The sequence below is a fragment of the Felis catus genome, chromosome A1, assembly GCF_018350175.1.
Source record: "Felis catus isolate Fca126 chromosome A1, F.catus_Fca126_mat1.0, whole genome shotgun sequence".
NCBI classification, from domain to species: domain Eukaryota; kingdom Metazoa; phylum Chordata; class Mammalia; order Carnivora; family Felidae; genus Felis; species Felis catus.
In genome coordinates, this window is record NC_058368.1 from 151341889 (window position 1) to 151357657 (window position 15769).

The following is a 15769-nucleotide window of genomic DNA, read 5'->3' on the forward strand; positions in this document are numbered from 1 at the left end:
TGGCCTCACCTAAATGCAAGGAGACTGAGAAATGGACTCCCTGGCTCCATAACCACTCTGTAGCAGCAACTCTGCACTATAGACAGAGCACACATTTTGGTGGACAGCTGATGGTCTGTAGCACAACATTTTGTGTGTTACTTTAAGCTGAGAAAATGATTTTTACAGCTATATACTCTTTGCATTCTAAGGGCACTTTTAAGTTATGAGCCAAATATTTTTAATGCCTAAACATTCAGTCAGTTCAGTTGACCCGCCAGGTAATTGAGTGGAGGCAATCTACTTGGTTGTTTGACTGAATTTACAATTACTGGGCTGAATGGAATGTTTACTTTGGTATAAAAAGTTTGTGCAATAGTCTTATATAGATATAATCACATTGCTGCCAGTGTAAAATTTGTCTTTGTCACTATATTTATTTTTCTAGACACTGTCACCTTCTCTAATTTACTTTCCCGAATTCCTTGTAGAATGCTCCATTGTCCTAGGTTATTCAGAATGCTTCTTTCATAGCTTAGCTGAGAATATAGTGACCAGGTTTGTCTCAGCATTTTTTCAACACAAGCTAGTTTACATATTTTATTTTTGCTGTGAATACCAGATGAGGTCAATCCTACAGATTCTTGGTTTTTTTTTTTTTTTAATTTTTTTTTCAACGTTTTTTAAATTTATTTTTGGGACAGAGAGAGACAGAGCATGAACTGGGGAGGGGCAGAGAGAGAGGGAGACACAGAATTGGAAACAGGCTCCAGGCTCCGAGCCATCAGCCCAGAGCCTGACGCGGGGCTCGAACTCATGGACCGCGAGATCATGACCTGGCTGAAGTCGGACGCTTAACCGACTGTGCCACCCAGGCGCCCCTCTCTTGTTTAAAAAAATAAAAATCTCTTTTAAAACCGTGTTGATGGTCAGACTATTAAATATATTGAAAAGATGTCCTTAAAAACAAATTATATTTAAAAAGGTCTTTGTTACAGATTTTTTAAGGAAATTTTTAATTTTATCTCTATTTCTTAGGCTTTCAGTCTGTATTTTTCTAGCTTAGATTTTAGGGTGTTATCTCAGGCTTACATTAATGCCTAGCAATATGCTTTTATAAAGCCAGACTCAATTTGGCAAACATCTCTACAGTTAGAGAAATTTGGAGTTGAACATTTAACATTGATTATGTACTTATATTTAAAATTCAGGAATTCAATAAAATGATCCATTGACAAATATAATGAGTGCCTTTTCTGTAAAGGTTGCACAAAAAATGAGTGACTATCTCCAAGGAATTTACACTCTGGACCGAATCATAACATCTGGCACAGCAAAATTTCATAGAGAGGACAGGACATATGTAAAAAATGTTAACTAACAATCAGAGATAGCCCATAATAAGAGCCTAATGGGTAGAGTGGGAAATCAGCTGTGTAGGAGGTCAGGGGAGAGAGGGATCATCAAGGTCTGAAGCAACTAGGAAGGAAACGTAGATGGCATGAGTCTGTAGGACGGATCTAAACGGAAGATGTTTAGATAAGTTGAAAGGTAAGGAGGTGGGCATCTCAAAAAGGGATACATGCAAATGAAACTGCAGAAGCTAGAATCCATGTAATGTTTTATTAAGTGATAGTGAGTAGACTTTTCTACAGGAAACTTCAGCTTAGTGAATGAAAATAGTTTAAACGTTGGACAGATAGGTTGCTATCAAATTGTGGAGAGCTCTAAATGTCAATTTGATAAGTATGGCCTTTATTTTATATTCACCAGGGAACCACTGGAGATTTTGAGATGGTCTATTTATTGAGAGCAACTTGGATCCTAAATTTGTCACCAGCTCTGGATTTCTCTCCCAAGCCAGGATTGTGTGAAGTCATTACAATTTAAAGCATACTGTCGGTCGGTCATTCCCTGGACTCCAACTTCTGTTTCACCCCCAACATACAGAGTAGAGAAGAAATGAACGACTACAGGGAGATTGCTTTCTCCTACTTATCAAGACAGAGTGGTGTAGATTCACTTCTTTTGGGGGCATGTGTTCCAAGAAGAAGCAGATTTCCATTACAGACTTGAAACTGAGGTGTGTGAGGAGCACACAGATATCTTCCTTTGAACTTTGAAGGAGATCATTTGCTGTTAACATAAAAATAAGACTATTCACAAATCATTAGCTCTGAAGAAAGATGACATCAACATTGTGAGGTACTCCGCCTGTTGGACAAATACAAAAAGAATCAATTGTGGCATACCTCTTGACTAAAGAGCATCAGTGAATAACTGCCTGCAGGGCTTGTTATATTTCTGAGTTGTATGTATGGTTTACAGTTGCGGCCATGTGGTAATTGCACCAAGTTGACCATATTAATAGTGAGTTTATCTACACCATCTGCTGTTATATTGACATCTACGTTTTTCAACATAGCACCCTATTTTTGTTCGGTTATTTCTTCTTTTCCTTCTTCATTTCCAACCATCCCTACTGATATCTGCACCATTTCATGTTATCAAAAAAAGGAGGCTTTCAGTGGAGAAGTGATGGATGGCAGGGCTAAGTGACCAAAGAACTCAGTAGAAAAAAGTTGTAATTCATGGCCCCATACAACTGTAAAAAGGTGAGTCTTCGGGTAAGAAAGTATATGGAGTAAGCGTGAAAGAGACAGGAGGGTTTAAAAGAATCAAAGGAAATGGCTGACAGGATAGAGGAGAATGAGGACCATACATGTGTAGGATAACGGCAGAACAGTTCAGAGATTAAGATGGCATTAATGTGATCATCAGAAAGATACTTCAAAGTTTTGGCAACACACTCCAACAGCAGTAACTCCAAGGAGCCTTCTGAAATCAGGAGCCAACAGGTGAGGTTTCCTTTAACTTTATTCTTGAATTGCAGTCAAGATTAACTTGTATAAGCCCCATTTTCTGATGTTTTAGTTTGTTTCCAAAGCGCTGTTCCTTCCAGTTCATTTTTTCACTTATCCTCACAAGGTAGCTGTGATAGCTTCTGAGCAAATCTCCTGGCACCCAACTCTTAGCTAATTCCATTAGAAAACACCGACTTTGTGTGTGAAAGGTGAAAAAAAATTCTATTAAATCGTTGCTAGATTTTTAGAACTATAGCTAAAGTTCAGGAAAGGCTTGGGGTTCCAAAGAGTAGAAAGATAGAGAAAAGAGCAAACGTATATATTCAGTATAAGCCAACAGAATTAACCTGGGCATTATTTGAGCTTTTGTTCCCTGAAGCCATGGATCAATGGTGCAGAAATAGACACTCACCTCTGACAAAGAAAAAGCATGGATACTGGCATGGGAGGGCATGGTTCCTTTTCTTTCAGCCCCAGATCAAATTTAAACCTGTGATTTTGGAGCTTACTCATCAGAGGAGAAATATCATGAGCTATTTGCTCTCTCTGCTGTAACACAGCTCTGGCAAGCCTGGAAGTTGTGTTGAGATCGTCAAATCTATAGTCAAGGACCATCTTTGTGAATCATGAAACCATATGCCACTGGTTGTCTGAATTGGAGGAAAAAAACACCCCAAAACAAAAAAACCCAACTCTACACCAACGAAACTAGTGATGTGCTTAGACAGTGCCAAGGGCCATTTGACCATCTTACACCTTCTCAATCTATGCATTTAAAAAATTTGTTGCTACTGCCTGAACCATGTAAAATACCAGAACTCCTGTAGTGCTAACAAGGAATAAAGATCTTGCACCAGATGGTGCCTCTTGTCTCCATCTATCTCTAGCCCAAACAATCTGCCAGAGTTTTGAAGAAAAATACGATGTGATCATGTTGCAAAGTATATGAAGAAACAGTATGAAAAGTAATCTGGCTCAAGCATTGGAATCCAGAAAGAAGGAGATTATTATGACTGTGAGCCTATGGATGAGAGGGTATTGTTATCCCTGAATTTTAGTCCTTAAGACAAATGGTATACCTGGGCACAGCTGGAAGGTGAGTATCTCACCGAGATGTCTCTTAGCATCTCTGCAACATATTGACATCAGTGAATATAGTCAAAATTTCAGAAATTCATCTGGATATTTTTTATATATAACATAAAATGAACAGTTTGATGACTTTTATAAAATTGGGTATAAGGGATAGTACACAGAAGAACTTCATTTAACTTTTTTTTCCCTATATTTAGCCTTTCAAGGTCTGAATTTGGTCATCTTAGTGACAAGAACTTCGGTATAGTTTTTATGTCCCTTTTGCAAGATATTGTTACAATTTTCTTTCATAAGCTTGGATGGGATTTTTTTTGGTCATTTTTCTGCTTCTCTATAAGCCCTTTGTGGCCACCATGTTTTCAAGTATCCTGCACTTCCAAACTTTGATCAGGGTATTGGTGCCCCTTTGCCATAAAATCCTTGACAATTTTATCTAACACTTACAGGATCCTAACGTGCTTTATGATCAGGGGATATTTAGTGGGAGAGAAAGAATCTTTCAGGTATTTTCTAGATGCAACTCATCTGAATAGACGGTTTAGTTTTAGGTTTACTTTTTGTGCTTGGCCTGGAGTGATGTAAATGGTAAGCCTAGAAAATAAGGATGATATGATAGAATTTAGTTCATTGGTGCCGTCAGCATGTGGTCTGCACGCTGATTCTGATCAGCAAATGTGTGAAAGGTCTATGATGAGGCAAATACAGAAATTGAGAGTCAGCATTTAGAAACTTCTACAGCAATTTGACATAGCTGTGGCATCCAAGCATGTGATCACTTTTCCAGAAGTTCATTTTATTTTAGTTTACCTAAGTATCAGTCCATGATGGATTGGAGGAAATAAAAACCATGTTCAGTAACCATGTTCAGACAGTTTAAGAGGCCTCACTCTAGAGTCCATAACTGCATCATGTTATGTAAGATGGATTGAAATAAAGACAATGGATCCACGCCCAAAGAGGACGTTACAGCAATAATCTAGCTATGCGGTTACCATCCGTCAGGAGCTTTAATGATAACTGTGAAAGGAAAAGAACACAACAATCACTCTGGGAAGGAGTGGGATGTAGTTCTGAATTGAATGGGCTGTGCAATCAGGAGACATGTGCATCCCCAAGCCTGGTAAGCAGCATGGATGGCATTGCTACCAGTTCACATAAGAGAGCCTCAGTGGATAAAGAACCCTGCAAACACTAGGAATTCTGGCTTTTTAGTTTTCAGTTGGTGCTGGCAAAACATCTATTTAGAAATTTGCAATGAGCCATGAAAGACTGTGGATCTCAACTGAAGAGTTCAATATTAGAAATTTAGAACAGATGGGAAATTCTCCCTGATAGTTTTACAAAGAGAAAAGAAGTTCCCTCTTCACGTTTTCTACTATTTGAGATGATATGGTTTGCAGTTTTTCTTTTCCCTTTCAAGGTAGATGTAGTCCGTGGAAGCAGATGAAGGACATGTACATGCTCAGAACACTTCTCTTTTTGCAGGGTGTGTTGGCACATTGCGAGCACTTGAAAAACGCCGGAGCTGGGTTAGCCCATTGAAACAGTCACAAAGCCTACTTAATGATGATGTATCTAAATGATATTTTAAGTAAAGCTTTTGTTTGTTTGGTATTCCACATTTGAATTTCATCAAAGAAAGAAAATCAGAAATGAGTAGTGATTAACTCTTTCCAGGTTATCTCCATAAAACCTTTTTTTCCCTCCCTTTAACCTCTTAATAGAGTTGTGATAATGTTTTCAGTGCTAACAATAGTATCACTATGATTTCTGATTCCTCATTGTACTATTATTAGTGATTTTGTTAATTTCATTTTAAACATTTTGTCAGTCTATACGATTTTTATGGGCTGTGAAAATGATCCATAGGAACAATTGTTTTTATTGTTGCTTCTGTGGAAATTCTATTACAGAATTATGGCTGAGGGAAAGGGTGACACCTCATCTAATTCAACACACACACACACACACACACACACACACACAAACACACACCACGTTCCTACCAGATGATCTCTTTGACTCCTTGGTGCAGGGAGTAAAGGAAATATTGGGACTCAGGTAAACATTCATCTCTCTGGGTCTAGGAGACACTGGCATTCACCAAAAATACAGTGTGGATTGTTTGTTTTTAAGGTATATCTCATAGAAGTATTAGCTTCACAGTTGGAAAGAGGTCCTTTTTTAAAAAAAAATTTTTCTATTATCAAATACCTAACCCATTCCCATTTTAGCCCTGCTGCCAAGGGAGGACAATTCCACTTGTTACTGGTCTCTGAGGGCATGAGGAGCAGAATGATCTTTCTCCCTGGGCTTTGGGAAGTATGTTGCTTGCTGGGTGTGAACCTGGCCTTGAACAAATGGCAGAGTCCAAGACCATGTATGCCAAGTAATCTCCCTTAGCTCATTAACATGTACAAAACACGTAGGCAAAATGGTAATTCCTGTTTTATTTTTTCCCTTTCCTTTCTCGACCATCTTTCTAAAACTTCACATTGCCTCTCCTATTCATGTCTTTGTGTTCTTCCCTCTGTACGGGCATCATTTGATGGGCAAAGAGTGCCTGCTTACACACTGCACGTCATTTGGGCTGTCGTCGAGTGTGCAGGGTATTTCAATGTGATTGCATCTGTATTCATCTACTGACAGAAGTGGCAATGTTGCAGACAGGGATATTTGCTATCGAAACAAACAAAGCGTGTGGTGTTATAGATTTGTATGCAAAACCTTCACAACAAAACTAAGTAGCTATTTACTTTAAATATGCCAATTAACTGTTACTAATGTACAGTGCAATTCTAGGTTAAGGATGATTGATAGTAACACGCAGTGAAATGTTCTTAAACTACAGTCAGGAAATGTAAATGTACAAAATGGAAAGAACCAGCAGCTGACAGCACTAGTTACATGTTTCAAAACAACACTTTCAAATTGTTCCTTCATCCTTTCTCTATTCTGCATTTCTACAGCCTGGTAGCCAGCACTATACTAAGAAAGTTTCAGAAAAGAGAAAATGTTTTAGTACGAAGTAAACATCATGGGCTTAATCTCATTTGTTTCACTCAGGCAGAACTCTTAGGAACCACAGTGGGAGTTTTGCTTGACTGAAGAGAATAGTATTGTCTCTTCTAAATGTCTGACATTGAATCTGTTGCTATTACAAAACTAATTAAAAGGAGAGATGACTTCTCCTTTAGTTGCTACACCCTGTCTCCACCGACACTCTTCTTCATTTGCCCTAGACTAACACTATCCAAAAAAAATACAAAGAAAGCCACAAGTGCTAGCCACATATATATTTTTAAATTTTCTTGGAACTAAACTTAAGAAATAAAAAGAAACAGATGACATTAATTTTAATAACATTTTTATTGAGCCCAGTATTTCCAAACTGTTAGCATTTTAATACGTAGTCAATATAAAATATGAATAAGGTATTTTGAATTCTTTTCTCCATACCAGTTCTTTGAAATTTGGTGTGTATTTTGTGCATATAGCTTATGTCGATTTCAGAAGAACCACATCTTAAGGTTTTGGTAGCTTTCCGTGGCCAGACTCTACTATATGGGATAGAACAGTTCTGTATATTGCCATTTAAGGACCAGTCTAGTGTGAGTGATTAAAATGATTACTTTGGATGGTCAGGAAAAGCTGGATGTGCATCCTCTATCGACACAATGATACAATTGCCGTTCAATTCTGTCAGTCACTGTTAAAGCCTGTCATTTTGTTGGGGAAAGATGAGTTAAATTCATAAACTCAGTCAGCTGATTGATGATTTTACAAAGCTACCTGGCTTTTAAATGCTAACATATGTGTGCCAGGGATACATTATAAATATTCTCATACTAAAATCTCAAAAGAAAAATAGGGAATTACTTAAAAAGTAAAAGTATAATGTCAAGGGCCTTTTGATATGCTTTAAATGCCAGTTGAACATTTTCATGACGCATTTTATCACAACAATAAAAATTGGGTGTGTATTGTTAGAAAAACTATCAGTAAGTGAGGATACTGTCTAGTAAACCCTCTAAGAAGGAAAACTGGATCTACTCAACTCCAGTTAATTATTTATTAACACTAACTATAAACTAAAGAACATAGCGCAAACATGATTAAGCAGAAATTGAGCCTCAAACACGGGAGGAGATAATAAAAGAGGAGCTTTTGGGGGGGAGAACATTAGATTTTTCCAGAGTCAGACGAATTATATTAATTTACTGTTTTCTGTATGCAACACACTGGTCAAAGATGTGGAGGCAAATGACAACAACAATAACAACACAGTTATGTCATGCTTGTTCAAGGTTAGGGAAGACATTTATGTGAGGACAAACCTCCAAAACAAACCATAATAAATTAAGTGCTGTAATTAAGGTAATTATCAGAAGTACTGAGATACTCTTTAAGTATGTTGTCTTTGAAGAGTCATGGAGTATTGTGGAAAGGCACCCATTTCTGCCCTTCTGCTTTGCTCTGCACTCCCCACCTCCGCAGGCTGCGTTTCAGTTTCCCAGATTTCTGTGTCAGCTGACTCTCCAGTGGGTGAAGCCAGTGGGAAGCTCAGTGGGAGAGTAAAGGGCTGGAGGAAGGGACAAGTCAGGTTATTTCCCCTATTTCTCTGTGCCTCGGGGGATATCTCTGGAAATGTCTCAGGTAATGTCTTCTCTATAGCTGTAACTCCTGCTCTCCATTCCTGTCACAGTTGCGTCTTTCTCCAGGTGACCGTCACCCCTGGCCCTGGTATCACAGACTCCTCCCTTTTATTCTCTAGCCTAGAAGTCCTAGTGACTTCCTGCTATTTCTGATCTGCGGTTGCCTCACCACCCCCTGTTCAGTGAGCCTTTCGGTGTCTGTGTAACCAATTCCCTGTACTAAATCCACTCCCTTCCACTGTTTTAAATACTAAGACTCACCCTCCCCAGTTGAATTGTGACTAATATAGAATGAAAGATAGATTCTGGAAACAAAAATGAGCCAAGTGCCAAATGAATTATTAAGCAGATTGCGTATGTGCACCCAAAAGCAGGCAGTGATCACTAACAGCCAACATGAGTTCCTCAGCAGCAATCATGACCAATTCACTTCGCTTATTTAATTGGTGGTTACAGACGTACTGGCATTAGTACGTGAGCAGTGCCTTTGAAGTGATCTCTCATGATGTCCTTGTGGTTAAGAGACACATGTGCTGGATGATACAGATTTAGTCAGGTTTATAGGCTGTACTGGAAAATACCTAGAGGGAACCATGGCTGCTATTCAATATTTGAAGAGGGATTAGATTAAATCTTTGAAACACTAGAGGCTAGAGCCAGGATCAATGTTTGAAGTTCAGGGAATCTGATTTTGGCTCAGTAAATGGAAGTGCATTCTAAGAATTAGACTTCTTCAGAAATGGAATAGGTGCTCTATGAGGAAGATGATTTCTGTCCCTGTTTGTATCCAGACACATTTTACCAGATTTTTTTTAAAGAGATCCTTGCATTTCACTTGAAATATATTAGTCTGAAAGGCTCTTCCCACTGAAAGCTGGAGAACGTATGAATATGGTTATCCATGCTTGATACTAGCGTGACACCAGATGTAACTTTGTCATTGGATTAGATTTCAGAAGGAGCCCCAAAACTTTCACTGCCTCCAGGTGATCATGGTTAATGTTAATGATCATTGTCCTGCTGAAAACCAATTAATCAAATTTCCTGGTTTATAGAAGCACAAATGTACGGTTTTTTAGTTCAGGGATAAAAGGCTTTTGTCTCACTTTGAGAAAATCAACATATGAAGGAAGGGGCATAAAGCATGAGCAAACACTACGTAAACATTAATGGATGCATTTAGAATATAAAGATATGCATACAAGAAATTTTGAAGGTTTTCATGAGGAGTGACATCAGTCTCGTGTGGGTTAGTTGTCAGGACAAAACTTGACTTCATAAGAAAGTTTTTGCAGAAGATGAAAATTTTAGCAGGTATTTTTATCACCTGCTATGACAGAAAACATTTGAACTTCAGCTATAATCAATCAGTCAATCATTCAACAAGTTTTCATCAAGCACCTGCTATATGTCTAGCATCAGAGATAGCCAAGGGCAAAAATTTTAAGCAGGAGGAATTGTTTTCTTGTCTCTTTTACTCTGCCCTTGCCCACTGCCTGATGTCAAGAATTTGAAAGATTTTCAATGACCTGTAGGTGTCTGAGAAAATGTTTTACAATAAGACACAAGATATATCCTAAGTAACATTACTTGTAGAATAGGGGTATGAATGAGTGAATACATGAGTTCACCTCCATTAAGAGGATTTTATTCACTTGTTTCTGATGAACATGTTTTGAGTACCTTCTATAAACAAAGCCCCGAATGAATTACATATTGTTCCCACTTTCATAAATTTCCAGGATCGTGATGATAAATCCATGCATACAGAGCTAATTGTAATACAATATAAGTGCTGTGCTACAGGTATTAACACAATGCTATGGTAACACAGAGGAGGATATGATTAATTTATTAATTTTGCTGCAGTGGGGGTTGGGTGAGAGGCCAGAGCTGACATGGGAGAAGCTTCAACATAGAAGAGGCAACATATAAACTGAGACTAAAAGAAAAAAATACCTCTTTCTGCAGGAAAAGAATCCTGTAAGCAGTAAAAAGAGTTTAGGTGGAGGCTTAAAGGCATTTGCTTTTTAACAGCTATAGGTTTTCACTGGCGTTAACCAGGGGTCAAAGCACCTTTGTGGGAATTTAGGGAGGTATTATCTCAATTAGACTCTTCATGGAAAGCTTTATTCTTCAGTGTAGGGTCAGCATGGTCAATTCCTCTGCTATATACTAATATATCAACAGTGCCTAATAATTACTCGTAGTGGTCTGATAGATTCAGTGAGTAATGCACATGGAGTTTTTAGGTTTTGAGCAAAAATATTCAATTTAAGCCTTATGCATTAATTCTTCCTTTCAAAATCAACATCTGCTAGCCCCCTTTTTCAGCAAAGTGTTTACATAGTAGAAGTAAATTCATCTATGGCATGACACACAATAATATTAATGTACCACTAACAAGATTTTTTTCTTTAAAAACAAGTCTTTATGACTTCAGCTCTGGTCTGCTAGCACTCTGATCTTTTAGCACCTGCCATCACTTGTGGCAGCTCACAGAGCAAGGGCACCTCCCACATATCTAGATTTCCTGTTTTTCTTTTGGGCAGGAGCATTGAAAAGAACAACTTTCAGGCAAAAGAAACAAGGTCAAAAGACTGGATTTGCTAGTGGATTTGCTGTCCAAAATCTACTTGGAGGATCAAACTGCAGGAGCTATAGCCTGAAGAATTTCTGTAATAAACCGGAAACAATTACTAAAAGGAAACATGTCGAAAAATATTTCTTTCAGCTAGGAAGGTGTTTTAGTCAGAATTTTTCTAGGATTATGAAATTTGCAATTAATTTACAGCAAGTTTTAATTTAGTTCTTAATTTTACTGGCCAAAATCTTGTTCTACTTTGGATCTACTGTTTTTTTCATTCCAGAGTGAATGCCATTTTTAAGGGGCGGTTTAAAAACCAATAATTTAATCCACATTCTGCTAAAACTTTTAGTATAAGTGCTTTACTCAGAAGTATCTTTTTCTTTCTTAAAAAATCTGATTTTAATTGCCAAACTCATTTTTACAAATCAATTCAATGAAAAAAATTCTATGGTTTCCATTGTTTTTTTTTCTTTCTTAAACCCAAGGGAAAAAGTGGGTGAACAACAACAAAAAAAAAGCACTCCATGTAGAGTCTTCTTTAATGTCTCATTTTGGTGATGTATGAAATCAAAACCAAATTGTTTGAACCAGCCATAAGGCTTAGTTTGAATTATCCAGGGTGCTTGTGTTTTGCAGTCATTTCTTGTGATGATTTTATTTTGTTCCTTTGGTATGAACCACCATATTAACATATGCTAAATAAGGGACAATTTTTAAATATACATGTTTTGGTTACTAAATCTGCCTCTACTTTTGTCTGTGTCAAAAATTATGCCGGAGTTTCCAGTAAGAATGTTAAAGACAAGATAAGTAGAAAAAAACAACTAAAAGGGACCTAAATGAGATGAACAGGAGTTTATTTGGTAAAGACTATCTTTTATGATTCTGCTCTTTAGGGGAGAATGTAATATTTTCTCATTTGAATATTTTATGATGAAAAAGTGTTTAGACAACTTAAACCCAACAAAGAACCCGAGTCATTTATGTGCATATTAAGTGTGTATATTATAATGCAGTCAAATGGACTGGGTTCTAGAGCTAAGTGAAATCATCTTATATATGGTCACTACCAGTAAATGATCAGAAGAGACTGAATGATTCAAGATCTCTCACTGCAAAGTGTTTTTAAGAAGAGATTTCTTTCCAACATTCTGAGTATTACTTAACGCCTTTTTAGTTGTAATAACAGAGATCCACATCAACCTAGCTTAATTAAAACAGGAAAATTTATTGTAAGGAGACTTCACATAACGCAAGGGCAGGAAATGCAATAACTGGGGCTCATGATAGGCTGTAACTAGGAGTCCAGATAGTAGTTCTCACTCTTTCTCTCTCTTCTCAAGGCCTAGTTCTCTGGTTCTGGATGCTTCAGTCTTCTCTGTGCCTCGACTGCCCCAAAGCTCCCAAATTTACATGTCCTCTATTTAGCAAAGCAGACCTCAGAACAGATTTGCAGGAAAGAAAATCAATCAGATTGACTTTGGCTTAGGATAGGTGTTGACCCCTAGCTATATAGAAGATGGGGTCTCACATACAAATATAGTTGCCACGCTTTCATCTTCAAGGGAAGCAGGGGAATGTTGACTTCAGAGAAGAGGAGGTGTAATAAGAGGCCAAGCTTCCAAAGGTAACCCATTAAAAATATAATCAATTCAATTCACTTAAAGGTACGCACAGATATAGCCTATACTTTTTCTGTAACTATAATGTGCTCACTGAAACTTGACTGTGTAAGACAGTTTAAATGGCAACAATATATTTTAGGAAATTTAGTGCAGGGAACTAACATATATTGGGGAAAGACCAAAGATTTTAGGGAATGACAGATTTGGGTTCCATTTTTGCCCCATATTTCATAAGGGAGCTGAAGGTAATTATTCCACCTCCACAATCTCAGTTTGCATACCTATGAATTGGGGACAATGATACCTACATCACAGGGGTCCTGGTAATTAACAATTGTATATTGCAATGGCAAGAGCAGTGTATAATTTAAGGCAAAAGTCAATAAATGGAGCTGTCATTACTCTCTTTATGTTTAGTGATTTTCAGTCATAATCTCAGCACTTTAAAGTCGAATGAAGTACCTATATGTTGTTGGATCAAAAGAGGCTACTTTGAAGCAGCCCCTGAAAAATTTGAAAACAGAGAAATGAATGTTTTTTTCTTTTTTTTTAATTTTTTTTTTCAACATTTATTTATTTTTGGGACAGAGAGAGACAGAGCATGAACGGGGGAGGGGCAGAGAGAGAGGGAGACACAGAATCAGAAACAGGCTCCAGGCTCTGAGCCATCAGCCCAGAGCCTGACGCGGGACTCGAACTCACGGACCGCGAGATCGTGACCTGGCTGAAGTCGGACGCTTAACCGACTGCGCCACCCAGGCGCCCCATGAATGTTTTTTTCTTAAGATTAAACTATAAAAGCAACTCAAAATGAAACAGAGACATGTATGTAAAGTCAGTTTAAAGTAGTCTTTCCCAAATTGTTTGTATTACTCCTTCTGCAAAATGGCCCTATCTGCAGGATACCGAAAATGTTAATGTTTTTTCCTTAAATTACTTTATATCGATTGACCATTTAAAATTATTTAACCTCATCTTTGTAATACTATTATTGAAATTAGGATTTGACATATTTGTTATATATATAGTTTTTCAAATGGTCAATATCATAAATATATAACTATTCGTAGAAAAAAGTGTTCTTTTTACCATGTAAAACGAACTTGTTGGAAATCCTGACTTCACAAAACAAAATGACTCCAGAGCCTATAAAACAGACCAAAATCTGAATGAAGACCTTATCATATTTAAAGAAAGAAATATTTCACTTGACAACAGGGAGTTGATGAGCCTGAGGACAGAGCAGAAGTGAGACACCTCAGTTAATGTCAGCTGGTGGCCTCAGCACTCAGTGGGTGCGGGATGTGTTTCCAGGCCCAAGTGATCAGCAGATACTTTGACTGATATCAGGCTGTCAGAGAAAGCCCCTTAACTTCCATGTGCTTCCATTTATTCATTGGTAAAATAGGATTATAATAATCAAAGTATTGACATGAAAAACATTAAAATAACATCCTCAATAAAAGAGTTGTTTCTTTTTTTCATCAAAAAAAAAATCTCCTGACTCATACTCTGATCTATGTTTGGTAGTCAGCATGACGTACTAGGCTTCTTGAGCTATTTTTCTTCTGGAAAATTAAACAAATTAGCAAGGAGGCCTTACATGTCCACCTTATGAGCTTTGTTAGACAGCAAACAACAGTCTTAGTAACTTTAATCGACTCTGATAGTTGATTAACCTTCAAGTCCTAGGGAGGACCCTGCTCAATTGTAAATTCACCCAAGATAAATTCTATATTGATGTGGACTCCTGGGGGCTAATTGTTTTTCTGTAAGTATAAGGCTGCAAATGCTTCCAACTCTTGTGCTGTATAGTACATTAAACAACTATTTACTGAAATTCAGCTAGAAATAAGACGTTACCAATAAGGAAAATACAATAAAGAGATACCTGGATCTAACACTTTATCATCTAAGAGATTCACAAGTACATGTGTGAATGGATTTTTTTTAATATGTATGAGTACTTCTGCATATATTACTTCACAACAATTCTGTGTTACAGTTGAAGAAATGAGTTGCAGAAATTAAAATGACTGGCTGAAAGGCTAAAATGAATGTTTAATAGCAGAACTAAGATTAGAGTTCAAAGTCTGGGATTCTTGACACGGGTAGGTTTAAACCATAGGAACATCTCTAACAATACAGATGCTGGGTCTCTCCCATAGATATTCTGATTCAGCAATTCCAGGCATGGACTCAAGACTCTGCATTTTAGTAAAATTCCAGGTGATTCTGATACAGATCTTCTGCTTTAATAAGCACTGGATTGGATCATGCTATGTTTCCAAGTGACTTGAGCGCAATTTCAAACCAACACACCGAGGTGTTTAAAATGCTGAAGTACTGAAGCGTGCCGGGATTCAGGGGGTAAGGTTGCGGGCTGGGGAAGGGTTGAGATCCTTGTGCAGGCTGGTACAGGCTGGGCACACAGAGGAGACATTTAGGTTAACTGGGGTTACTTCAATGACTTGGACAATGTCTGCTGATTACTACTGTCAGCTCACACAAGAAATCCCAGGAACATTTGCCCTAGAATCCTTCTTATCCCCCCCCCCCCCTTTTTTTAAATAAAAACTGGACTCAAAATGTCTTAAATTAGGAAAGAATTCAGCATCAAATGTTTCTTTTTTGCCCTTATATGGATTTTTCTGAAAGCTCTGTCTAAAATACCATGTTCTTTCTATGTCGTATTTATTGTGAACAAAGGCAACAGGATTCTGCCCTTGGATGGCTTTCAGGGGAAGAGACAGAACAAAACAACAAAACACTTTATGTTTCTTTTCAACGGCACAGATTTTTATCATGTTAGGGTCAGGGTTGAGTTCAAAATGTTGCTCATTTGGGAGTGAAGAATTTCTGTTTCTCAGATGATATGAAAAATCATAGAGTCAACAAAGTAGAGGAAAACACAGCTACTTTGCAATGATTGTAAATTGAAAAACTGTACAGATTACATTA

The 15769-nt window shown here is 37.6% G+C and overlaps 1 long non-coding RNA gene across 3 annotated transcripts in view; it reads left to right on the forward strand.

Moving 5' to 3' along the window:
• Window positions 1-5552, forward strand: part of LOC102902054 — a 110579-nt gene extending 105027 nt beyond the window's left edge. For all 3 annotated transcript variants that reach the window (XR_006583054.1, XR_002744357.2, XR_006583055.1), the window contains one exon: window positions 1753-5552. This is a non-coding gene — a long non-coding RNA (uncharacterized LOC102902054). The remainder of the gene's footprint in view (window positions 1-1752) is intronic.
• The last annotated feature ends 10217 nt before the right edge of the window (window positions 5553-15769 follow it).